This window comes from Somniosus microcephalus, chromosome 15 (assembly GCF_052327205.1).
Source record: "Somniosus microcephalus isolate GS21.2 chromosome 15, FLI_Smic_1.0, whole genome shotgun sequence".
Classification (NCBI taxonomy): Eukaryota; Metazoa; Chordata; class Chondrichthyes; order Squaliformes; family Somniosidae; genus Somniosus; species Somniosus microcephalus.
The window spans coordinates 105,696,417-105,722,425 of record NC_141001.1 but is presented as its reverse complement, the minus strand read 5'-3'; the positions used below and the strand labels follow the sequence as shown (position 1 = coordinate 105,722,425).

General features: G+C 46.6%; 1 protein-coding gene across 2 annotated transcripts in view; it reads left to right on the top strand.

Annotated features, from left to right (window-relative positions):
• The window catches only part of shank2b (SH3 and multiple ankyrin repeat domains 2b), a 1,331,733-nt gene that overhangs the window by 242,886 nt on the left and 1,062,838 nt on the right, over window positions 1-26,009 (top strand). The gene's annotated exons all lie outside the window — the stretch shown is intronic.

The following is a 26,009-nucleotide window of genomic DNA, read 5'->3' as shown; positions in this document are numbered from 1 at the left end:
TGCCAGGTTGCTCTTAAAATATAGCTCATATTCAGAAAAGCTGTGCTCATCAGAAAGTACCTTGGAGGAAAATCAAAGGTTTTCTAAAGCTGTATTTTATCAGCTTGTGAGATACAACTTGCGGGGGACAAATTCTAACTCAAAGCACCTGTGACTCTCAGAAACCATTAGCTCAGCTCAGCACTTTATGTCGTCACGTTTCTCCATATCCAACAGCCAAGAGAACAAGATTTGTTCTAATGGCCTTCACTTCTACCCTCCAACTGATCTGATTGGTCCAGAAAGAAAGAAAGAGACTTGCATTTATCTCCTGTAATCTCCTTCAGCCCCACAACCACCACCACCCCCCCCCCCCCGCCCCCCCTAGATAGCTGCACTCCTCTAATTCTGGCCTCTTGAGCATCCCTGATTATAATCGCTCCACCATTGGTGGCCGTGCCTTCTGTTACCTGGACTCTAAGCTCTGGAATTCCCTGCCTAAACCTCTCCGCCTCACTGCCACTCTTTCCTGCTTTAAGACGCTCCTTACAACCGACCTCTTTGACCAAGTTTTTTATCACCTGCCCTAATTTCCCCTTATGTGACTTGGTGTCAAATTTTTTGTCTTTTAATACTCCTGTGAAGCGCCCTGGGACGTTTTACTATGTTAAAGGCACTATATAAATACAAGTTGTTGTTGTTGTTTATACAGTGACTTTCACGACCTCAGGACAGCCCAAAGTGCTTTATGGGCAATGAAGTACTTTTTGAAGTGTAGTCACTGTTGTACTGTAGGAAACCCGGCAGCCAATTTGCGCACAGCAAGGTCCCACAAACAGGAATGTGATAATGACCAGATAATCTGTTTTAGGGACAAATATTGGCCAGGATGCTGAGGATAACTCCCTGCTCTTCTTCGAAATAGTGCCATAGGATCTTTTACGTCCACCTTACAGAGCGACAGGGCCTCGGTTTAACGTTTCATCTGAAAGACGGCACCTCCCACAGTGCAGCACTCCCTCAGCACTGCACTGGGAGTGTCAGCCTCGATTTTTGTGCTCAAGTCCTTGGAGAGGGACCTGAACCCAGAGCCTTCTGACTCAGAGATGAGGATGTTACCGACTGAGCCTCTGGCTGATGAGGTCCATCTGTGCCTTCTAACTGATCTGTGTGCTTTCCATTGACGAGCTCCAACCTTAGTGAAAAAGGCTGAATTTCTTGTGAGGCCATGACAAGCTGACATATATGGGATGAACAGCTGACTGTCATGTATGCTGTTTAATCCATGCCTGCTTAGTATTTGTGCCTGGGGTTTTGTAAGATTAGTGTTCAGTACCCATCTTAACCCATCGCTTTTTCACAGTCAATCCATGTACCTTGGCTCCTGCATCGACATTGATTGAAAAGGACAAGAAACATCAGACTTCCATTGGGTTTTTTTTTTTTTGCCTTTCAGTCAGTTAATATCTTTCATTTTTAGACCTGAACTGGCTGCACGCAGTCACTCTGATGGATGCTGGCATTTAATATCTACTCAACAGTTTGCAATTGGCCAGCTACCTACAACCAAAATGATCAATTAAAACCACTTATTGGTGCTAAAGTTACTTTCAAAGAGTATCGACACTGAATTTTGTCATTCGGTTATTATATTTCACAATTAAGTACTTGCAAGATCAGTTGGAAAGAAGAACTGAAAGCCGTTAGAACCAAATACTTAGAGAAAATCTAAATTATTCAACGTAAGCAGGACTTTTTGTGTTACATAATGCGTTGAGAAAGCTAACTTCATTCAGTCTGAATGAACTGCACAGTTTCATGTATTGCCAATGGATTAGTTGTAGTATTATTGTCTTTTATTCACAGGATGCAGGTGTCGCTGGCAAGGCCAGCATTTATTGCCCATCCCTAATTGCCCTTGAGAAGGTGGTGGTGAGCTGCCTTCTTGAACCGCTGCAGTCCGTGTGGTGAAGTTACCTCCACAGTGCTGTTAGGGAGGGAGTTCCAGGATTTTGACCCAGCAACGGTGAAGGAACGGCAATATATTTCCAAGTCAGGATGGTGTGTGATTGGAGGGGAACTTGCATGCGATGGCGTTCCCAAGCGCCTGCTGTCCTTGTCCTTCTGGGTGGTAGAGGTTGCGGATTTGGGAGGTGCTGTCGAAGAAGCCTTGGCGATTTGCAGCAGTGCATCTTGTAGATGGTACACACTGCATCCACGGTACGCCAGTGGTGGAGGGAGTAAATGTTTAAGGTGGTAGATGGGGTGTCGATCAAGCGGGCTGCTTTGTCCTGGATGGTGTCGAGCTTCCTGAGTGGTGTTGGAGCTGCCCTCATCCAGGCAAGTGGAGAGTATTCCATCACACTCCTGACTTGTGCCTTGTAGGTGGTGGAAAGGCTTTGGGGAATCAGGAGGCCGCAGAATATGCAGCCTCTATGTAATAATGCATTGCATTAGGATGCTGAGGTTTTCAGTTTGTTGGTTAACCAGGTCTGCACGCATGCCCCTTACGAAGCTGATAAAGGCCGAAACTGCCGAAAAATCCCCATTCAATTTGTCACCGCCATTTGTTGTAAGGGAACTCGCGTCTTTTTTTTAACCATAGTCTTCATTTTATCCTCTGGTTCAGAGACCATTTCATTAAGGTGTGCTGTCCAACAACATTTGCCACTTCACTCTGAGGAGTAATACAATACAAAGGATGTGATTGCATTGGAGAGGGTGCAGAGGAGATTCACCAGGATGTTACCCGGGACTGAGCGCTTCAGCTATGAAGAGAGGCTGGACAGGCTGGGGTTGTTTTCCTTAGAGCAGAGAAGGCTGAGGGGGGACCTGATTGAGGTGTACAAAATTATGAGGGGCTGTGATATCTGAGTAGTAAGGTCAGAAACTGAGAGAAGCGAGATATAAGGAACAAAACCCAACTGTTTATTACACGGTGTAGCAGAGAGACATAGCTCTTACAGGCTGCAAGCAAAGCACACAATTTCTTACTGCACGATGGCCAGATGGAGGATTCCCCTCTGAGTCATACCCATAATGCAATGCCACATTACCTTAATAACTGGTGTACCAGGACATTGACTATATGCCCCATTACCTTAAACACTGGTGAATGTGATCCCTTACTATTTGGCTCCATCTGGTGGATAACTTAAACATTACATCCCAGATTACTATAGGGGCATAGATAGGGTAGATAGAAAGGAATTTTCCCCCTTAGTAGAGGGGTCAATAACCAGGGGGCATAGTTTCAAGGTAAGGGGCAGGAGGTTTAGAGGGGATTTGAGGAAAAACTTTTTCACCCAGAGGGTGGTTGGAATCTGGAACTCACTGCCTGAAAGGGTGGTAGAGGCAGGAACCCTCACAACATTCAAGAAGCATTTAGATGAGCACTTGAAACGCCATAGCGTACAAGGCTACGGACCAAGTGCTGGAAAATGGGATTAGAATAGACAGAGCTTGATGGCCGGTGTGGACACGATGGGCCGAAGGGCCTCTTTCTGTGCTGTATAAATCTGTGACTCTATGACTATGACTCTAATGTGTATTCACTGTCCGTCTGTCACAGTTAATAGGAAGAGACACAGTACTATTTGGTCCTCTGCAGAGAAGTGCACGGTGTGAGATTGAGCTTGAGAACAGGAAGAAGGTGGTTTGAAAAGGGGTACATGTATCAGAGATTGTGGTAATGCAGAGGGTTCTTGTGGAGGCTCAGTCATCTCTGATCCTGAGCCACTGTTCAGCTGCATTGTTTTATGGACTAAAATATCACAGAAGTCAGGATGGCGTTGTTGGGTTCTTACTAAATAAGCATTTTTTCCCCTTCAACTTATTCGTGGGATGTGGGTGATGCGGGTAAGGCTGCAGTTATTGCGCATCCCTCAGTTGCCCTGAGAAGGTGATGGTGGACATTCTCCTTGAGCTGCTGCAGTCCTTGTGGTGTTAGTAATTGCAGGAATGTTAAATGTGCTCACTGACCTACATTGTCTCCCGGTTGACCAATGTCTTGATTCTTAAAATTCTCATGCTCAGCTCCTTCCATGGCCTCGCCCCTCCCTATCTCTCTGACCCCCCTCCAGCCCTACAATCCTCCAGGATCTTTGCATTCCTCCAACCCTGCCTCTTGTACATTGTCCACTTCCTTAACGCCCCCATTGGCGGCCATGCCTTAAGTCGTCTCGGCCCAAAGCTCTGGAATTCCCTCCCTAAACCTCTCCGCCTCTCTACCTCTTTCTCCTGTAAGACCCTCTTTAAAATCTACCTTTTTAATCCAGCATTTAGTCAGCCATCCTAATATCTCCTCCTTTGGCTCAGTGTCAATTTTTGTCTACGCTCCTGTGAAGCGTCTTGAGATGTTTTCCTACGTTGAAGGCGCTATATAAATGCAAGTTGTTGTTGTATAGGAACAGCTTGGCTAAGTCTGGTGTGCAGGCCTTCAACACTACAACCCGGATGTTATCAGGGCCCATAGCCTTTGCTGTGTCCACTGCACTCCTCTGATGCTTAATGTGGCGTTAAAGTTTCTACCTGCTTTTCCTTCCGTCAAGTTCTGACTGTCTGTCTAATAAGGATTCACTGTGCTCTGGCAATACAAAGGGCTAAATAGATGTGTTATTCTGAACTCCAGCAACAATTACCAATCTCATTACATCCCCCCCCTTCTTTAAGGTTAAAGACTGGGTCTGAAACTACGTATAAATCAAACAGAAGTTAGACAATATCTGAAGAGATTAACTTTAAGTTTCAATATCAAAGTTTCATAAAGATGAAAATCTACAACACATTTATGTCTATACTAAATGAAACACCAGGGCTTTCATTGAGTCATCTGAAATCTTTTGTTCAATCATCTGCCTCCACCCTTGAGGAAAACAAAATACTCGTTTAAATTAAGAGTAAAATAAAAGAGAATGTTTTCAAGCCCATCTTTCCTTCTGCTCCCATGGTGTGACACACTTAAATGTTGACTTTTTCAAAGGCCAGCATTCTACTGCAAACATGAAACAGGCCATTTTATAAATGACTCGCTCACTAATATTGTGACCCTTTCTTGAAACAAGTGGGCACCATTTTATTGGTTTCTCAAAACCACCAAACAGCTCCTTAGATCCAGTGACAACCTTTGAAATTGATCTCCCACAACTAAAAATCAATCTCCGTCACAATCCTGCATCCTGATTTTTCGGGCCTTTTTTTTTTTGTTAATCATCCGAGCCCTCCACGCATTCCAGGTCGATTTTGGTGCGGAGAAATGAGTGCACTAAAGAGCAAACAAGAAGCCATTGTTGAGATGTGGGTTCTGGGTCCAGGGAGGTCTTCTGCAGGTTTGTAGTTGTGGAAGGTGCAGGGTAGGAAGTCATAGTGATCCTGGTGCTGCTGTTGTCAGAGGTGATGAACGTAGGAACAGGAGTAGGCCATTCAGCCACTCGAGCATGTTCTGCCATTCAATTAGATCATGGCCGATCTGTACTTCAACTCCATTTATGTGCCTTTGATCCATATCCCTAGATAACTTTACCTAACAAAAAACTTTCGACCTCAATCTTGAAAGTTTCAGCTGACCCAGCATCCACAACCCTTTGGGGAGAGAACTCCACATTTCTACTACCCTTTGTGTGAAAAAGTGCTTCCTGATTTTACTCCTGAACGGCCGAGCTCTAATTTTCAGATTGTGCCCCCTAGTTCTGGATTCCCCCACCAGAGGAAATAGTTTCTCTGTACCTCTATAGAATCCCTTTATCTTTGGAAACACCTCAATTAGATCACTCAATCTTCTAAACTCAACAGAATGCAAGTGAAGTTTATTCAACCAGGCCTCCTACTTTAACCCTTTAAGCCCTGGTATCTTTCTGGTGAATTTGTATTGTACCTCTTCCAAGGCGGGTATATCCTTCCTGAGATCTGGCGCCCAGAACTGAACATAATACCCCAAGTGGGGTCTGATCAAGGCTTGACAATTCAAGCAGAACTTCCTCCCCTTTTGTACTCCAGCCTCCTTGAGATAAGGGTCAACATTCCATTAACATTTCTGATTACTTTCTGTTCCTGTGCGCTCGCTTTCACTGATCTGTGTACTTAGACACCAAAATGCCTCTTGCTCCGCCACAGTTCCTAGTTTCTAGCCATTTATAAAATACTCTGATCTATCTTTCTCCGATCCAAAGTTGATGACCTCACATTTTGCCCACATTGAACTCCATCTGTCACAGTTTAGCCCACTCACTTACTCTCCACTCACTTACTCTATCAATGTCCCTTTTGTAACTTCCTGCTCCCATCTACGCAACTTACTGTGCCTCCTAACTTTGACTCGTTGATATCGAGACGCAATTAAATCTCGTAAAACTAGAAAGTCCCACCGACAACTTTGAATCCATCAGAGTGTAGAGGGTGGCGCAGAACTACGTATCGAAGGTTGGTCAAGGCTAACCCTCGCATTGGAAGCCCCTGGGGTGCCATCCATTCAACCAGATGTTTTTAAAATAAATATATACCGTCGAAAAAAATCATAGCTCAATCAGTACTTAAGCTTTTGGCGTCACAATAGTTCCCAGCAATTGCGGCACTTTTGGTGTGTGTAGCAACAAAAAGAGTTATCAGTTTATCGCTTGACATTTTACGGTTGTGATCTTCCTGTGGGTTTCTATAAATTGGTATTTGCGGATCGACATTTTGAAAGCAGCAAGCCGATCTTGACATTTCCAACTGATCCCAATCGTTTTCAGAGCAGATGTTTCTCTGGGTTACTTTGGCTTCTTTACATGACAGCTACAGACTGCAGGGAGAGAAAAAAATCGTTCAGCAGTGACAGCTGCACAACCTGCAATGAACTCTTTCCAACCCAGGGAGGCGGCAGAAAACAGAAAGGAACTTTCTTCGTTATCCTACCGAGCTGTTGGTCACTCCCCCCTGTAGTAATAATTATGTATTCCCATTTCAAGGAAACAATCAGTTAGGAAAGATATTAACGATGTCCTTGCTATAAAGCGGCCCATTTATTGCTGAATTCCCGTTGGACTAAGCTTCAATGCTGCAAAATGGAATCGATGCAGAGTGTGTGATAAATCAATATTTTATTTGCAGGTACACATCAGGTTTAATCAATTTACATTGCGGCCATGTAGTTCTTCATACACTGATGTCTTGCACAGGAGCATTCAATGTTGTGGCATATGCATAGACCAAATAATTAAGGTGATTAAATTATGATTGATGAGTTCTGATATTCCTCCAGCAGACCTTTTAGTGTTGTCATGGTGAACCGTATGGTGGAGAATGATGGGATTTTTTTTTTAAACGAATGTACGAACAATGACAGACCAGTAAAGACCCTCTGATCCATCGCGCTTGTCCCACACAATTGCGGTACCTTGTGTGTCACAATATATATACTCTCCACCCCACCCAAAACCATGTGGTCTCCTGGGAGAGGCAAAAAAAAAACCATACAATAAACTCCAGGCCAATTGGGGGAAAAATCTCGAAATTCCTCTCCAACGATCGAAACTAGTCCAGGAGATCACTCTGGCCCTGAATTCCCTGCAGTGCCTACCCTTCTGTAAGAGGTGATCTCCGCCCCAGCCAGAAACAGGTCCAGCTCTCGCTTGAAGGAATTGAGCGAGTCCGCGTCCTCCGCATGAGACAGCAGCTTGTTCGAGGTCCACTATTCTCTGGGAAAAGAATCACCTCCTGACATCTAACCTAGATCGGGCCTGATACAGCTTAAGTTAGTGACCCCTGGTCCTCCCTAACCTGTTTAATTGAAATAAACTGTCAACTGGAACACAATCTATTCCCTTCATTATCTTAAGTCTTAATTAGATCACCTGTAAGTCTACGCTTCTCTAAAGTGTAGAGTCCCAACTCTCTCAGCCGACCTTGATAACCAAGATGCTTTAAAAGAAAGAAACACTTACATTTATATAGCATCTTTCACGACCACCAGACGTCTCGAAGCGCTTTCCAGCCAATGAAGTACTTTTTTGGAGTGCAGTCACTGTTGTAATGCGGGAATTAGTCTAGTGGCCCTCCTCTGCACCCTCTCCAAAGCCTCAATATCACCCACCATGTGAGGATGACCAAAACGGGACACAGTGTTCCAAGTGCGGCCTGACCAAGGTCTTTCCTGCAAATTGGTGGGAAGTTCATCTCAAACGTATTTGAACTGATCTCTTCCTAGACAATGGCAAGAGTGGTATTTGGGAAAGAGCATATGTTAGCTTCCCAATATACAATTTCTACCACGCTCCGTTATTTCAAAGTCATGATTTTGGGTTGGTGGAATAGCTTCTCACCTCGGAGAGGTGTCATCGCCCAAGCAGATCTTGTGCGCCTCCTTGTGGCTGGTTATAAAGCAGCAGGAGCTGAGGCCTCGGGTGAAAGGTTGCCTGCCTCACCATCCTGGCCAAAGGTGCTGCTGCTACAGGAAAACCTCACAGAAGGTAGCAGGAGGAAAATAAATCAATAAATTATGACCACAAGATTTCCCTAATGTAATCAATTGGAGTAAGGCCACCTTTGTGGCAAATTAGACTTGCAAACGTCACAGTGATTGAAAATGTCACGATTTGAGAAAATGGGAACATGCTGACATTGCAAATATCATTTGTTTCAAGAAGTGGAAATTGCAAATGCCTTTTCATAGAAACATAGAAACATAGAAGATAGGAGCAGGAGTAGGCCATTCGGCCCCTCGAGCCCGCTCCGCCATTCAATGAGATCATGGCAGGTCATCCAAATTCAGTACCCTGTCCCTGCCTTCTCCCCATATCCCTTGATCCCTTTAGCCTCAAGAAATATATCCAACTCTTTCTTGAATATATTTAATGAACTGGCCTCCACCGCCCTCTGTGGCAGAGAATTCCACAGGTTCACCACTCTCTGGGTGAAGAAATTCCTCCTCATTTCAGTCCTAAATGGCTTACCCCTTATCCTTAGACTATGACCCCTGGTTCTGGACTCCCCGGCCATCAGAAACATCCTTTCTGCATCTAGTCTGTCCAGACCTGACAGAATTTTACAGTTTTCGATGAGATCCCTTCTCAATCTTCTAAACTCCAGTGAGTATAAGCCCAATTGACACAATCTCTCCTCGTACGTCATTCCTGCCATCCCAGGTATCAGCCTGGTGAATCTTCGCTGCACTCCCTCCATGGCAAGAACGTCCTTCCTCAGGTAAGGTGACCAAAACTGCACACAGTACTCCAGGTGTGGTCTCACCAAGGCCCTGTACAACTGTAGCAAGACATCCTTGTTCCTGTACTCGAACCCTCTCGCTACAAAGGCCAACATACCATTTGCCTTCTTAACCGCCTGCTGCACCTGCATGCTTACCTTCAGCGACTGGTGCACAAGAACACCCAGGTCTCTTTGCACTTCCCCTTCTCCCAATCTATTGCCATTCAAATAATAATCTGCCTTCCTGTTTTTGCCACCAAAGTAGATAACCTCACATTTATCCACATTATAGTGCATTTGCCATGTTTCTGCCCAATCACCCAACCTCTCCAAATCGTACTGGAGTTTCACGACATCCTCCTCACAGCATACCCTCCCACCCAGCTTTGTGTCATCTGCAAATTTGGAGATATTACATCCAATTCCCTCGTCCAGATCGTTAATATATATTGTGAACAGCTGTGGTCCTAGGACCGATCCTTGCGGTACCCCACTAGTCACTGCCTGCCACTCGGAAAACGACCCGTTTATTCCAACTCTTTGCTTTCTGTCCGCCAACCAGTTCTCTATCCAAGTCAATACCTTGCCCCCAATCCCATGTGCCTTAATTTTGCACGCTAACCTCTTATGCGGGACCTTATCGAAAGCCTTCTGAAAGTCCAAATACACCACATCCACTGGTTCTCCCTTATCTATTTTACCAGTTACATCCTCAGAAAATTCCAGTAGATTAGTCAAGCATGATTTACCTTTTGTAAATCCATGTTGACTTTGTCCGATCCTGTCACTGCTTTCCAAGTGCTCTGCTATTACATCTTTTATAATGGACTCTAGCATTTTCCCCACTACCGATGTCAGGCTTACCGGTCTATAATTCCCCGCTTTTTCTCTGCCACCTTTTTTGAATAGTGGGGTAACATTAGCTACCCTCCAATCCATGGGTACTGTTCCAGAGTCTATCGAGTTCTGGAAGATGACCAGCAATGCATCTACTATTTCCAGGGCCACTTCCTTAAGTACCCTGGGATGTCGATTATCAGGCCCTGGGGATTTATCGGCCTTCAGTCCCATCAATTTTCCTAACACCATTTCCCTACAAATACTGATTTCTTTCAGTTCCACCCTTTCATCAGACCCTATGTTCCGCGGTATTTCTGGGAGGTTATTTGTGTCCTCCTTTGTGAAGACAGAACCAAAATATGTATTTAGTTGGTCGGCCATTTCTTTGCTCCCCATTATAAATTCCCCCGATTCTGACTGCAAGGGACCTACGCTTGACTTCACCAATCTTTTTCTCTTCACATATCTATAAAAGCTTTTACAGTCAGTTTTTATGTTCCCTGCAAGCTTACTCTCATATTCTATTTTCCCTTTCTTAATTAATCCCTTTGTCCTCCTTTGTTGAATCCTAAACTGCTCCCAATCGTCAGGATTATTGCTTTTTCTGGCCAATTTGTATGTGCTCTCCTTGGATCTTATGCTATCCCTAATTTCCCTTGTTAGCCACGGTTGAGTCACCTTTTTTGTTTTATTGTTATGCCAAACTGGGATGAACAACTTCTGTAGTTCATCCATTCAGTCTTTGAATGTTTGCCATTGCCTATCCACCGTCAACCCTTTGAGTGCCATTCCCCAATCAATCCTACCCAACTCGCTCCTCAGACCATCGTAGTTTCCTTTATTTAAATTGAGGACCCTAGTTTCTGAGTCAACTACTTCATTCTCCATCTTAATGAAGAATTCGATCATATTATGATCGCTCCGACCCAAGGGGCCTCGTACAACAAGATTGCTAATTAATCCTTTCTCGTTACATAATACCCAGTCTAAGATGACCTGATCTCTGGTTGGTTCCTCAACATATTGGTCCAGGAAACCATCCCGTAAACATTCAGTGACATCAGTCTCTCTCAAATCTGCCCTTTGTCCCTTCTGTTGGAATAACTTTTATTTTCTTTGAGACCCTGGGCAGATTGTCATCTTCGCCTGGGTGGTAACCTGGCAGTGATTGCCCACCCTTGATCGAATTTGCCCGATTATCAGTCCATCAATGGAATGAAGATAGGGTGGGTTCTATAAAGGCTAGGCAATCCGTTCCGCCAGATTACTACCCAGCTGGTGTAAGGCAAGTATCTACCCCGTGGGTTTAAAATCCCTCGTGGACAATGTTAGTGAAAATGTCGGTGTGAGTGTCAGAATATGATTGGGGCGCGCCAACGTCTGTGTTCTCGCTCAGGCCAATATCCCCAGCATCGAAGCTTTGACCACGCTCAATCAGCTCTGATGGACGGGTCACATCGTCCGCATGCCTGATACGAGACTCCCAAAACAAGCGCTCTACTCGGAGCTCCGACACGGCAGGAGAGCCCCAGGTGGGCAGAGGAAACGCTTCAAGGACACCCTCAAAACCTCCTTGAAAAGTGCAACATCCCCACCGACACCTGGGAATCCCTGGCCCAAGACCGCACAAAGTGGAGGAGAAGCATCCGGGAAGGCGCCGAACACCTCGAGTCTCTTCGCCGGGAGCAAGCGGAAGCCAAGTGCAAGGAGCACACGTCAACCCAAGCACCCCACCCACCCGTCCCTTCAACCACCATCTGCCCCACCTGTGACAGAGACTGTAGGTCCCACATTGGACTCATCAGTCACCTGAGAACTCATTTTTAATGTGGAAGCAAGTCATCCTCGGTTCCGAGGGACTGCCTAAGGAGAAGAAGAGGAAAAGAGACTGTATTGGTTCACTTTTGAGGACCTTATTTTTAAAAGAAACGTACCCTGTTTCGTGTCAATAGGAGGAATTTCACCCTCGAGTACTAACTGCATTGCTTCAGTGTTGTCAGCGCTTTGACTCTGGCTTTCACTGCCCGTAGAACATGGGCAGGTTTTTACGCCAGACAATGAGGAGATAAAGGAACTTGGAAAAAGTCTTTTCTCATCATCACTATTCCATTTTTGCTCCTGTACATTGTGACCGTAAAGGTTATATTTAGATAAGATCAATGGAGGAGAAAAAAAATCTGAAAACTGGTAAAATATTCAACCTGCAAAAAGATGATTCACTCTGTGAAGTGCTTGGCTCTTTTGCTGTTGTTAAATATATTTACACCACTCCCTAATGCGCATTTAAGTGTTGTGCTTATGACTTGCAAGATGCAGACACTTGAAATAAATATTTGAAATGATTCCTCTTTTTGTAAACTTTGTACAAGCAGTGGCTCATCGATGTCCATTCATTATCCGGCAGCAAGTTGGAGATTTGTCGGTTCACGCCAATTTATCCTTCAACTCCTTCAGTCAGCGCTCAGTTGCATTATGCAGAACGTGGGAATTTTGTCTGCAGGAATGAGACTGCGAGAGTTCCTTCATTGCGACTGGTTCTATTTGTTACGTATGAGTCTTGGGGCTAAAAATTGTGTAGCGCCCTCTCTGGGGCACTAACTTTGCCGGGGCGCGACTTCTAGCACCCCGGAAAAATTAGCAACCCCGTGACAGAAATTGAGTGGGAGCGCCCCAAGAGGGAAGTGGGGCGTGACTGGAAGCACCCCGCCTCCCTCTTGGGGCGCTGTGGCACGTCGCGCCGCGGTATTGCAGGCCTTCCTCCCCTACTTAAAGGGGAGGGGCCTTGCGCAGCGCAACCCGGGGCCCAGGAGTGCCGGCAAAAGAGCCCGGCACTGAAGAGAAGTACCGGGCTCTTGGAGCGCAGCGGGGAGTGTGGTTCAGGAGGCCGGGGATGGGAGTGCTGGCAGGCGGCCAGCAACATAAATGGCCGCCCCGCATCTCGCCTTTAAACAGCGCCTCCCCGGCTGCAGGTAGGCCCCCCCTAACCCTGTCGGACATAGTGTTCGGCGGTAATTCAGGGGGCGCTCCCGAAGATGGCGGCCAGGGTGCGAGCGGGGCGCTGCGCACGGCGATGACATCATCGTTGTGGGGTGCTACCGGTTACTGCCGCTGCTAACCTCCCTCTGAATTTTGCGGGAGGCATGGGTGGCACCACGCCCGGGCTCCAGTTGCTTTGCGCCCCGTTAGCGCCCTCTTAGAGCGCTAACGGGAGGCGCAAATCAACCGAATTATTCCCCCATAGAGTCAGAGTCATAACGGCACAGAAGGAGGCCATTCGACCCATTGAGCCCGTGCAGGCTCTCTGTAGAACAATCCAGTCAGTCCCATGCCCCCGCTCTATCCCCGTAGCCCTGCAAGTTTCTTTCCCTCAAGTGCCTATCCAGTCTCCCCTTAAAAACATCGAGTGTCTCCGCTTCCACCACTTCCGTCGGCAGCGAGTTCCAGGTCCTCACCACTCGCTGCGTAAAAAAGTTTTTCCTCACGTCCCCCCTGTATCTTTTGCCCAAAACCTTAAATCGGTGTCCCCTAGTCCTTGTACCATCGGCTAGTGGGAACAGCCTTTCGCCGTCTAGCCTATCCAAACCCGTCATAATCTAGTACACCTCTATCAAATTACCCTGCAACCTCCTTTGCTCTAAATAAAACAAATCCAGCTTCTCTGACTTGTCCTTGCAGCTAAGATCCCCCATCTTTGCCTTCTGAAGCTCTTTTGTTCTCTCTTTGTTTTTGAGGGGGCCTGGGGCAAGCCTAGCTGAATAGAAACTGTAAATAAATCTAAGACAAAAGCATGCAGGCGGATGCCCCCGATCGGAAAAAATCTACGCACTTACCTGCTGGCTACGTAGGTCCCGAGACTTCCGATCCCTGGGCTTCTCCTGCTGCGCGCGCGCAGAGTCCCAGGTATCCCAGGGGCAGAGGCGGTTCGCAAGCTCCACTGGGATCACGTGGACCATGGGGAACCAATCAAAGAAGGGAATGCCGCTGCACATTCTTGATAGGTCTCCACGCATAAATCTGTCAAAAGTATGAATGGGCATCACTTAAACAGTTAAACATTAAACACATTTTTAAAAATCCCATCTTTAAAATTGTTAAAATTACATTAAATTAAATATTTTAAACAAAAATCAAGGTGAGCAAATTTCTGACCCCCCACAAACAACCTTCCCCTATATTTATCTGTCCACGATCCCCCGACACATACATTCCCCTTACTTAGAGAAAACCGCAGTGCATGGCAGGCATCTATTGATAGAAAATATGATCTGTTACAATAATCCAAGCACGGAGGTGGGTCTAATACCCCTGCACTACTTGGGACATCATAAAACTTATTACAACACACAATCTTTAATAAAATTAACATCAGGCCAAAACCATATTTATTAAAAATAACGAATGGAAGGACAATTCGGTCTTATTGACCTCTGAAAAGTCAAATTCACGGAATTTACGAAACATCTCTGTTAATAGGGCTTGAACATATTCTTTTGCCCACGGTGACGCTAATCCTTGGGGTGATGATTCGTATCCTCGGGCACTGGAGGGAGGCCTCCCCATACGTGAAGCCGGTCTCACTAGAATACTGGGTCGAATTGGATCCCAGCCATCCTGGCCAGCTCCCCTCGTGGTCATACGAGGTGATTTCATCCGCCTCCCGTAGACCACTTCTGTCGTGTGCTAGGGGCGCTCTCTTCCCCGAGCATCCGAAGATATGATGGTCCTCGACATCGCCCCTTCTTGCGAGGCTCAGGGCGAGCAGGATTATGCCTCCGCACATTTCGAAATTCTGAATAAGACAAAAAAGCATCTGGCCAGGTTCCCTGGAGGCTCCCTGGCTCGGGAGAAGTGTGATCGGGTCCCGCGACCTCGGCTCACATAGACAGCACTCTGGAACGGTTCCATACTTAAAACTTATAGACTACCGGTTCTTTACATAGAATTAAATTAAAACACCCTAACTTAACCTTATACACATTACTAAACTTAAACAAAGCTATGTACATCTACCGCCCATCTCCGAGCGGCCAGCCTAATCTCTGTTAGGACTGTTGCAGGCTACTACCTGCGGCGAAGCTGGACTGATCTCCACTTCTGGTCCCTCGCCGCTTATGGCTGCTGGCTGGGGACCTCTGTCTTTCAGCTTCTCCCTGAGTCGGGAGGCCGCCCTTTTGAACTGAAGAGCCGGTGACCATACTTTTCTGGGCTGGGGTGGCCGAGGAGACCTCCTAGGGAGTGCTACTGGTGGGGCTACCCTGGTGAGCGGACCCTTGGCTCGGGTCACAGTCTTCGCTGGCTGGGGGCCTTCTCCCTCGGGTCCCTCCCCTCCCAAACCTGAACTGGGGACGGGCAATCCCTCGCCACCGGCTGCCGGTGGCTGGGGGTCTTCCCCTCCAGGTTCAAAACCTGGCTCAGGATCGGGGACATCTGATTCGGGTTCCTCCTCCTTGGAATCCCATACGAGAGGGGGAGTGGTCTGGACGAAGTGCTGGGGAACTTCTCCCTTGACGCACGCGACTGCGCCTGCGTGTGCGTACCCGCTGTGGGCTGAGGATTTCTAACCTCGGGTTGAATCCCAGCTGCCTGCTTCTTTGCCTCTGGCTTATACAGCTTACACTGGTTGATATAACCAGCAGCCTGCCAGTAACCCTGTTCGAAATTCTTTCTCCTTACCAGGGCGGCCTTAAAGGCGGGATCTTGGGCTTGGACCTGCTTTTGGTCCGGGGCCAAAGTGTGCCTCCCTTGTCCCGGATTGCTGCTACCGGGCCTGCTCTACAGGGGTCCCAGAACTCTCCTTCCCTGTCCCCCTGCTTGGCCACCTCGTCGGTCTTTTGGTTACCCTCCCACGTGGTATGGAGGGACCCTAAACCTATGGCCAAAGGTTTTGACCTTTCCCCAGCCTGCTCATTCCCTGTGGTTCCCATTAAGCTAAATGGGACCTTGTTAGACCGGGGTGAATTGGTCGGGTCTTCCGAATGGACCACCGTGCTGGAAGCTCCAGTGTCCACCGAATATCTCCCCTGCACCGTCTTCACCCCCATCCTAACATAGGGCCTGCTCCCCTCAGCGTTTTCGTGGGGACACAGATCGACAGGCTGCGCTGGCTCTAGTCATTGCTGGGAGTGGGATGGGGCAGACGGGGTCAAAGCACTGGTGGTGGCTGCTATTTTCCCCTGGCTAGCCAGGAGGAGAGATCATAGGGACTGTATCGACTCCAGGAGTGACTCGATCGCAGCGGGAGGGATACCTGGCCCTGCCCCTTGGGCTGGGGCTGGTGAATTCCTCCCCTTATTCTCCTTCCAGGGATTCTTACAATCCTTTCGCCAGTGGCGGTCCTTCCCGCACCCTTAACAGTTTAACTTAGTCTGGGAGGGACGGTTCCCCTCCTGGTGCCACTCTTTCTTATTCTGGCCCCCAGGTTTAACCTCATGGACTTTCCCCTTGGGTTGGGGCGTCTCGATACCCCTTAAATTTTTTAATGCTATCGTGAGCTGGCGGATCACCGTTTCCTCAGTGGTCTGGGGGCTACGGGGGTCAAACCAGGCCGCAGCCTGGGCTCGGATTTGGGGCAGGCAGTTTGTCATTAGACAACGGAGCCAGTGGGTCAATTGGACTTGGTTCAGTAACGTCCGCGCTGGCATTCCCGGGCATGCGCTCCGGTAGACTGGCCGCAGCCTGTCTGCGAACGCCTGCGGGGACTCCCCTGGGAGCTGTACCGTTTTTTCCGCCCAGGTGAACGGACTACCATCATTGAGTCCCATGGCCTCCAATATCTCGTTCCTCAAATCCTCATAATCTTTCTGCCTCTTTTTACATTCATCAGATAGGGTCTGGAGGAGATCACTCCCCAGAGAAAACAGCAGCATCTTAGCTTGCTCTGCATCATCGCAGTCATTAATGCACGCTGCCTGTTCTATCTCCCTGAAGTGCAGAGAGGGGTCTCCCTTTTTGGTGAGCTTGGGGATGTGACTAACCATGGCCCCGAGCTGTTGGGTGTCATGCGGCACCACAAACTGATTTTGGATGGCCCCTGGGTCCTCGTCATCAACGGGCGGGCCGTACCTCCGTTGTCGGAGGGGGTACACCGGTCCTGGTCCCGGCCTATCTAGCGGGGCCTGCTGTGCTTCCCCTCCCACCTCATCCTCCACCTCCCCTTGCTGCCAGAACTCCTGAAAATTCGGAGCTATGGGTGGCGGCCGTGGGACCTCTGATTCCCTAGCCAACTTTGTTCTGGGTGCTGCCTGTGGGACGGTTCTGTTTGGGTTGCCAGTAAAGTCCGACTGGCCCGCCTTCGGGCTGATGAGGCATACCACGCCCTTCGCCCTCGATAAGGCCATGCCCAAGCTTTCTGTCTCCTCTCTACAGGGCCTGTGATCTGCCTCCTCGAACCCCCGGTCGCAGGCTAGCTTGTATGCTGCCTTTACCTTCCTTACTTTCTCCTCCTCTTTTAATTCTTGGGTGAAGTCGCAAATCGTGTCCTGCAGCCTCATCTTGCTGCCCCTCGCCTCTCTGACCTGGTATTCCAAGTGCTCCAACTTGCGCCTAGCGCTGGCTTTACTTTCAGTGGTCTGGTATTCCAGGCGCTCTACCCTTGCCTGGTGTTCCCGTTGCACTTTGACGGCCCGGGCCTCCAGGCGCTCTACCTTTGCCTGGTGTTCCTTTGCCATCTGCGCTCTTTCTTGGCTTAACGCCTGAAGTGCCACCAGCACTTTCTCTTCTGCTAAAACCTTATCCTGCATTTCTAGGGCCAATTTCTTGAGCTTGGCAGCCTGTGCTGCTACAACACTGTCCAGCACTAGGACTTGTTTCTTGTAACACATTAACCAGACTGCCTATTCAATTGCCCTCTTATGCTGTTTACTCGCCGTCCACTGGGCGGCGGCGTCTATGGGATGCTCGGCCTTTAACATAGCGCCCACCCATTTCTTGGCGATATTGACCTTTCTGCACACATAAGTGGACAACCTCGCTTCCATTGCGGTTTCTCCCTCCGCACCACTGTCTGTCATATCGCATACTGTCGCCGATGCTCCTACCTGGCTCGCCATTTCTGTAGGGGTTTTTGGTTTGGGGTTGTGTCTGGTCAGTCAGTCGTGTGTCTGAGCTGCTCCAGCCCCGTGTGGTTCGAATCGCTTCTCCTTTTTGGTTCTGAGCACCGGACTTATTTACAAGTAGCGATATAGACGAACGAGACCAGTGGTTCGGTGCAAAAAAACCAATGTTTATTAAAATAGAGAACAATTACTATACAGAGAAAATCACTATGGATGCAGCACAATTACAGTTAACGGGGGAGGAGAAACCGGCACATCGAGGGAAAATGACCAAAATGACACTTTAGCAATTCCCCTTAATTCCCACCCTTTACACCTATCTAGGTTATCTTGTGATGGGCCAGAAGATTGATGCTCACCAGTCTAGGATATTGAAATGCCTGCTCTGTGCCCTGTTGCCTGCTGATGTCTTAGGTTTTCACCGCCCCAAAGCAGAGATACCCCAGTAATTTAAACGTAACTGCGGGTATTCTACTTCCCTGGACGGGCTCTTTGTCAACGGTCCTTTTTGCTGGGTTGATGGTAAGGCAGGGCACCGGAGGCGAGGCAGGAGAGATAGAGAGATAGAGAGAGCGAGAGATACGGCTTCCCGAGGGACTAGTTATACCCTTCCCGGTAGCCCTTATCTCCCGCCAGATCAGCTAATTTCTTTTGTCTAATCTGGACGTATTGAAACTTATACAAAAGGTACCGATCTGGGCCCATTGACCTGGATGGCCGGTAATCAGTTTTACTGATCTCATCAGTGTTCCCCTTTGTCCAACTGGTTTCGTGATGGGGCCATTCCAGTCTGAATGCCCCATTGATCGTTTGTAAACAGTGTTGATGTTCTCTAAACGAAGGCCTGAATGCTGCTGCGCTTGTCCCACTACATATTCAATGGGCCCTGACTGCTGTTGATTGTTTGTGCAAACAACCTTGATGGCTTTTAATCAGAGGCCCGAATGCCAATGGGTTTGCTTCTAATGCATAAATGCAGAAGGTCTGTCTGCATTCGAGTTCTGGAAAGTTCATTCTCACAGTCATCAGAATACAAGCTGTCAGTCCAAACTGAAACTTAGAGGCTTTTGCCATGAGGCTGACTGCAGCCATCTTGTTGTGCCCTGGATTTTAAACTCAGTCCAACCAGGGCTTCTTTAATAAACCAAAAGTAAATCTTCGGAGGGGGGGGGGGGGACATGAAATTTGCGAATCCTTTCAAAACTAATTCAAGCTTTTTACGGGGCTAAAAATAAACTTACCTTTTTTAAAAGTATTTTTAAATTATAAATGAGTGGAATTTTTTTTAAAAACTCTTATGCTGGTAAAAGCAGGTCTTATGCACACTTTTACCAGGCGTAAGATTTTTATTTGTTTTCAGCGGGCGGAAGTTGAGCAGAAAGCGGAAGTTTCTGGCCGCAGTGGCCCTTAACGTAGAAACATAGAAGATAGGAGCAGGAGTAGGCCATTCGGCCCCTCGAGCTTGTTCCGCCATTTAATGGGATCATGGTTGATCATCGAAATTTAATACCCTGTCCCTGCTTTCTCCCCATATCCCTTGATCCCTTTAGCCTTAAGAAATATATCTAACTCCTTCTTGAATATATTTAATGAATTGGCCTCAACTGTCTTCTGTGGTAGAGAATTCCACGGTTCACCACTCTCTGGGTGAAGAAATTCCTCCTCATCTCTGTCCTAAATGGCTTACCCCTTATCTTTAGACTGTGCCCCGTGGTTCTGGACTCCCCCGCCATCGGGAACATCCTTCCTGCATCTAGTCTGTCTAGTCCTGTTAGAATTTTATAAGTTTCAATGAGATCCCCTCTCATTCTTCTAAACTCAGCGAATATGAGCCCAATCAACTCAATCTCTCCTCGTACGTCATTCCTGCCACCCCAAGTATCAGTCTGGTGAATCTTCGCTGCACTCCCTCCATGGCAAGAACATCCTTCCTCAGATAAGGCGACCAAAACTGCACACAATACTCAAGGTGTGGTCTCACCAAGGCCCTGTACAACTGCAGCAAGACATCCTTGCTCCCGTACTCGAATCCTCTCGCTATGAAGGCCAACGTACCATTTGCCTTCTTAACCGCCTGCTGCATCTGCATGCTTACCTTCAGCGACTGGTGCACAAGGACACCCAGGTCTCGTTGCTCTTCCCTTTCTCCCAATCTATTGCCGTTCAGGTAATAATCTGCCATCTTGTTTTTGCCACCAAAGTGGATAAGCTCGCATTTATCCACATTGGGCAGATTCATGGCAGATGCAGTATAATCACCCAACCTGTCCAAGTCATACTGGAGTTTCTCGGCATCCTCCTCACAGCACACACGCCCACACAGCTTTGTGTCATCTGCAAACTTGGAGATATTACATCTTGTCCCCTCAAGTAGATCATTAATATATATTGTGAATAGCTGGGGTCCTAGCACCGATCCCTACGGTACCCCACTAGTCACTGCCTGCCACTTGGAAAAAAAAAAAACGTTTATTCCAACTCTTTGCTTCCTGTCTGCCAGTTCTCTATCCAAGTCAGTACCTTACCCCCAATCCCATGTGCTTTAACTTTACACGCTAATCTCTTATGCGGGACCTTGTCGAAAGCCTTCTTAAAGTCCAAATACACCACATCCACTGGTTCTCCCTTATCTATTCTACCAGTTACATCCTCAAAATATTCCAGTAGATTAGTCAAGCATGATTTACCTTTTGTAAATCCATGTTGACTTTGTCCGATCCTGTCACTGTTTTCCAAGTGCTCTGCTATTACATCTTTTATAATGGACTCTAGCATTTTCCCCACTACTGATGTCAGGCTTACCAGTCTATAATTCCCTGTTTTCTCTCTACCACCTTTTTTGAATAGTGGGGTAACATTAGCTACCCTCCAATCCATGGGTACTGTTCTAGAGTCTATAGAATTTTGGAAGATGACCAGCAATGCATCTACTATTTCTAGGGCCACTTCCTTAAGTACCCTAGGATGTAGATTATCCGGCCCTGGGGATTTATCGGCCTTCAATCCCGTCAGATTTCCTAACACCATTTCCCGACATACTGATTTCATTCAGTTCCTCCCTCTCATTAGACCCAATGTTCCCCGACATCTCTGGGAGGTTATTTGTGTCCTCCTTTGTGAAGACATAACCAAAGTATGTATTTAATTGGTCTGCCATTTCTTTGTTCCCCATTATAAATTCCCCTGATTCTGACTGCAAGGGACCTACGCTTGACTTCACCAATCTTTTTCTCTTCACATATCTATAGGAGCTTTTACAGTCAGTTTTTATGTTCCCTGAAAGCTTACTCTCATACTCTATTTTCCCCCTCTTAATTAATCCATTTGTCCTCCTTTGTTGAATCCTAAACTGCCCCCAATCCTCGGGTTTGCTGCTTTTCTGGCCAATTTATATTACTTCTCCTTGGATCTTATGCTATCCCTAATTTCCCTTGTTAGTCACGGTTGAGTCACCTTTTTTGTTTTATTTTTATGCCAAACAGGGATGAACAAATTCTGTAGTTCATCCATGCGATCTTTAAATGTTTGCCATTGCCTATCCACCGTCAACCCTTTAAGTAACGTTCCCCAATCCATCCTAGCCAACTCGCGCCTCATATCATCATAGTATCCTTTATTTAAATTCAGGACCCTAGTCTCTGAGTCAACTATGATCGCTCCGCCCCAAGGGGCCTCGCACAACTAGATTGTCAATGAATCCTTTCTCATTACATAATACCCAGTCTAAGCTGGCCTGATCCCTAGTTCGTTCCTCGACATATTGGTCCAGGAAACCATTCCATATACACTCTAGGAATTCCTCCTCCACAGTATTGTTACTAATTTGGTTAGCCCAATCTATATGTAGATTAAAGTCACCCATGATAACTGCTGTGCCCTTATTGCATGCGTTTCTAATTTCCCGTTTAATGCCATCCCCAACCTCAGCATTACTGTTTGGGGGTCTGTATACAGCTCCCACAATGTTTTATGCCCCTTGGTATTTCTCAGCTCTACCCATGCAGATTCCACGTCATCAGAGCTAATATCCTTCCTTCCCATTGTGTTAGTCTCCTCTTTAACCAGCAATGCTACCCCACCTCCTTTTCCTTTTTGCGTGTCTTTCTTGAATATTGAATAACCCTGGATGTTGAATTCCCAGCCTTGGTCATCCTGGAGCCATGTCTCCGTAATCCCAATTACATCATATCTATTTACATCTATTTGCACAGCTAATTCATCCACCTTATTACGAATGCTCATTGCATTAAGACACAAAGCCTTCAGGCTCGTTTTTTAACATGTTTGATTTAAACCCTTGATTTCTCTGACTGCCACTTTTGCTTTTCTCCTTCCTGTCTTTTGCTTCTATCCGTGCTTCCTTTTCCTCTGTCTCCCTGCACAGACCATAAGAACGTAAGAAACAGGAGCAGGAGTAGCCATTCAGCCCTTCGAGCCTGCTCCGCCATTCAATGAGATCATGGCTGATCTTCTGCCTCAATTCCATTCACCGGCCCTATCGCCATATCCCTTGATGCCCTTACTAGTCTGAAACCTATTGACTTCTGTTTTGAATATACCCAATGACTGAGCCTCCTCAGCCCTCTGGGGTGGAGAATTCCAAAGATTCACCACCCTCTGTGTGAAGAAATTTCTTCTCATCTCAGTCCTGAATGGCCTACCTTTATCTTGAGGCTGTGGCCCCTGGTTCTAGACTCCCCAGCCAAGGGAAACATTCTCCCAGCATCCATCCTATCAAGCCCTGTAATAATTTTGTATGCTTCAATGAGATCCCCTCTCATTTTTCTGAATTCAAGAGAATACAGGCCTAGTTTACTCAATCTCTTCTCATACCACAGTCCCGCCATCCCAGGAATCAATCTCGTGGACTTTCATTGCACTCCCTCTATGGCAAGTATATCCTTCCTTAGGTAAGGAGACCAAAATTGTACACTGCACTCCAGGTGTGGTCTCACCAAGGCTCTATATAATTGGAGTAAGACATCTTTACTCCTGTACTCTCATCCTCTTGTAATGAATGCCAGCATACCATTTGCCTTCCTAATGGCTTGCTGCACCTGAACATTCACTTTCAGTGACTCATGTACAAGGACACCCAAGTCCCTTTGAGCATCTGCATTCCCTAATCTTTCACCATTTAGGAAATACTCTGCCTTTGTTTTTTCTACCAAAGTGGATAACTTCATATTTATCCACATTATAATCCATTTGCCATGTTCTTGCCCACTCACTGAGCCTGTCGAGATCCCCTTGAAGCCTCTTCACTTCCTGTTTGCAGCTGACACTGCCACCTAGCTTTGTGTCACCAGCAAATTTGGAAATGTTACATTTAGTCCCCTCATGCAAGTCATTGATATGGATTGTGAATAGCTGGGGCCCAAGCACCGATCCTTGTGGTACCCCACTAGTCACAGCCTGCCATCCTGAAAAAGATCAATTATCAATCCATGCTAGTATATTCCCCCCAATTTTGTTCACCAACCTCTTGTGTGGGACCTTATTGAAGGCCTTCTGAAAATCCAAATACACCACATCTACTGGTTCCCCTTTGTCTACTTTTTAGGACAGAAATGAGGAGGAATTTCTTCACCCAGGGAGTGGTGAACCTGTGGAATTCTCTACCACAGAAGGCAGTAGAGGCCAATACATTAAATATATTCAAGAAGGAGTTGGATATATTTCTTAAGGCTAAAGGGATCAAGGGGTATGGGGAGAAAGCAGGGACCGGGTACTGAATTTGGATGACCAGTCATGATCGTATTGAATGGCGGAGCAGGCTCGAGGGGCGGAATGGCCTACTCCTGCTCCTATCTTCTATGTTTCTATGTTACTCCACTAGTTATATCCTCAAAGAACTCCAATAGGTTTGTGAAACAGGATTTCCCTTTCATAAATCCATGTGATTGCCCAATCTTACTATTAATTTCTCTAGTGCCCAGTTATTGCATCCTTTATAATAGATGCCAACATTTTCACAACTACTGATGAGGCTAGCAGGTCTGTAGTTCCCTGTTTTCACTCTCCCTCCTTTCTTAAATAGCTGGTTTACATTTGCTATACTCCAATCTGCAGGAACCGTTCCAGAATCTATAGAATTTTGGAAGATGACAACCAGTGCGTCCACTATCCCAATGGCCACCTCTTTCAAAACCCTAGGATGTAGGTCATCCAGTCCTTGGGATTTATCGACTTTTAGTCCCATTAATTTTGCTAGTACTGTTTTTTTTACTAATAATTTCTTTAAGCTCCTCATTCTAGCCACACCCTTGGTTTTCTCGTATTTCTGGGAGGTTTTTTGTCTTCCTCCGTGAAGACAGAAACAAAGTGTTTATTTTATTTTCTGCCATTTCCTCATTCCCCATTATAAATTCTCCCATCTCTGACTGTAAAGGACCTACATTTACCTTCACCAGTCTTTTCCTTTTCACATACAGGAAACTTTGTGATATCCAGCACCGACGGGACTGAGCTGTTGCCGATCTATCAAAACTGCCGGACAAACCAGCGCTAATTCTGAAGGATACGGAGGTCTTCATCTCCGTATCTGACAACAAACACTTGCTTAGCAACAGCTTCTAAACAGTCGGCCCGTACCTTGGAAGCGTCTCTGTAGCTTAGCAACAGCTTCAGAGAGACTTTCCAGAGCCTGACTGTTGGGGAAAAAAAAAGCCACGAGAAGAAAAAAAAAACCTAACAAAACGGCTCCTGATTTCTGCCGGTGGATCGAGGTTTCCGGACATACAACCTCCGGATAAACCAAAGTTTCCTGTACCTGTAGAAGTTTTTACAATCCGTTTTTATATTTTTCGCTAGTTTGTGTTCATATTCCATTTTCCCTTTCTTTATCAATTTCTTGGTCCTCCTTTGCTGATTTCTAAAAAGATCCCAATCCTCAGGCTGACCACTTTTTCTGCCAACTTTATAAGCTTCCTCCTTTGAATTAATACTAGCTTTAATTTCTTTTGTTATCCATGGTTGGATCACTTTTCCTTTTGGGTTTTTATGCCCTAGAGGAATATATGTTTGTTGCAAATTATGTATTATTTCCTTGAATGTTAGCCATTATATTACCACCTTCATACCTTTTAGTGTAGTCTCCCAATCTACCATGGCCAACTTGTCCCTCAGACCCTTGTAGTTTCCTCTGTTTAGATTGACGGCCTTAGTTTCAGATTGGACTACATCACTCTCAAACTTAATGTAAAATTCAATCATATTATGGTCACTTGTCCCCAAAGGCCCCTTTACCACAAGATTATTGATTAGCCCTTTCTCATTACACAGTAGCAGATCCAGAATAGCCTGCTCCCTGGTTGGTTCCTCCACATACTGATCCAGGAAACCATCTCGCATGCATTACAAGAATTTGTCCTCCACACCATTAGCGGTAATTTGATTTGCCCAGTCAATATGTAGATTAAAGTCCCCCATGATTACCGTATTGCCCTTGTTACATGCACTTCTAATCTCTTGATCGATACTGTGCCCTACATTACCATTACTGTTTGGTGGCCCATACACAACTCATACCAATGTTTTCCGCCTTTTGCTGTTTCTTAGCTCCACCCAAACTGATTCCAGTTCTACATCATGATCAGCCAAGCCAAGATCATTTATCTCTACCATACCGATCTCATCCCTTATTAACAGCGCAACGCCACCTCCTTTTCCTTTTTGTCTGTCCTTCCTAAATGTTGAATACCCTGGAACATTCTCCCGGGCAGGCGGATGATCTGTCAAGAGGATTGTTGACAGATCGCAAGTGCCGGGTTTTAGCGCATGCGCTTCACAGTCCTGAAACTGGCACTTGTGCGGCCCCTACGGGTGCGTACACACCTCGTACCCACCCGTGGGGGTCGGAAAACCCAACGGTGCCATCAGTTCATGTTGTGAGTAAAGGAGCGCGTCACCAGTATATTTTTACATAGAATTTACAGCACGGAAACAGGTCATTCG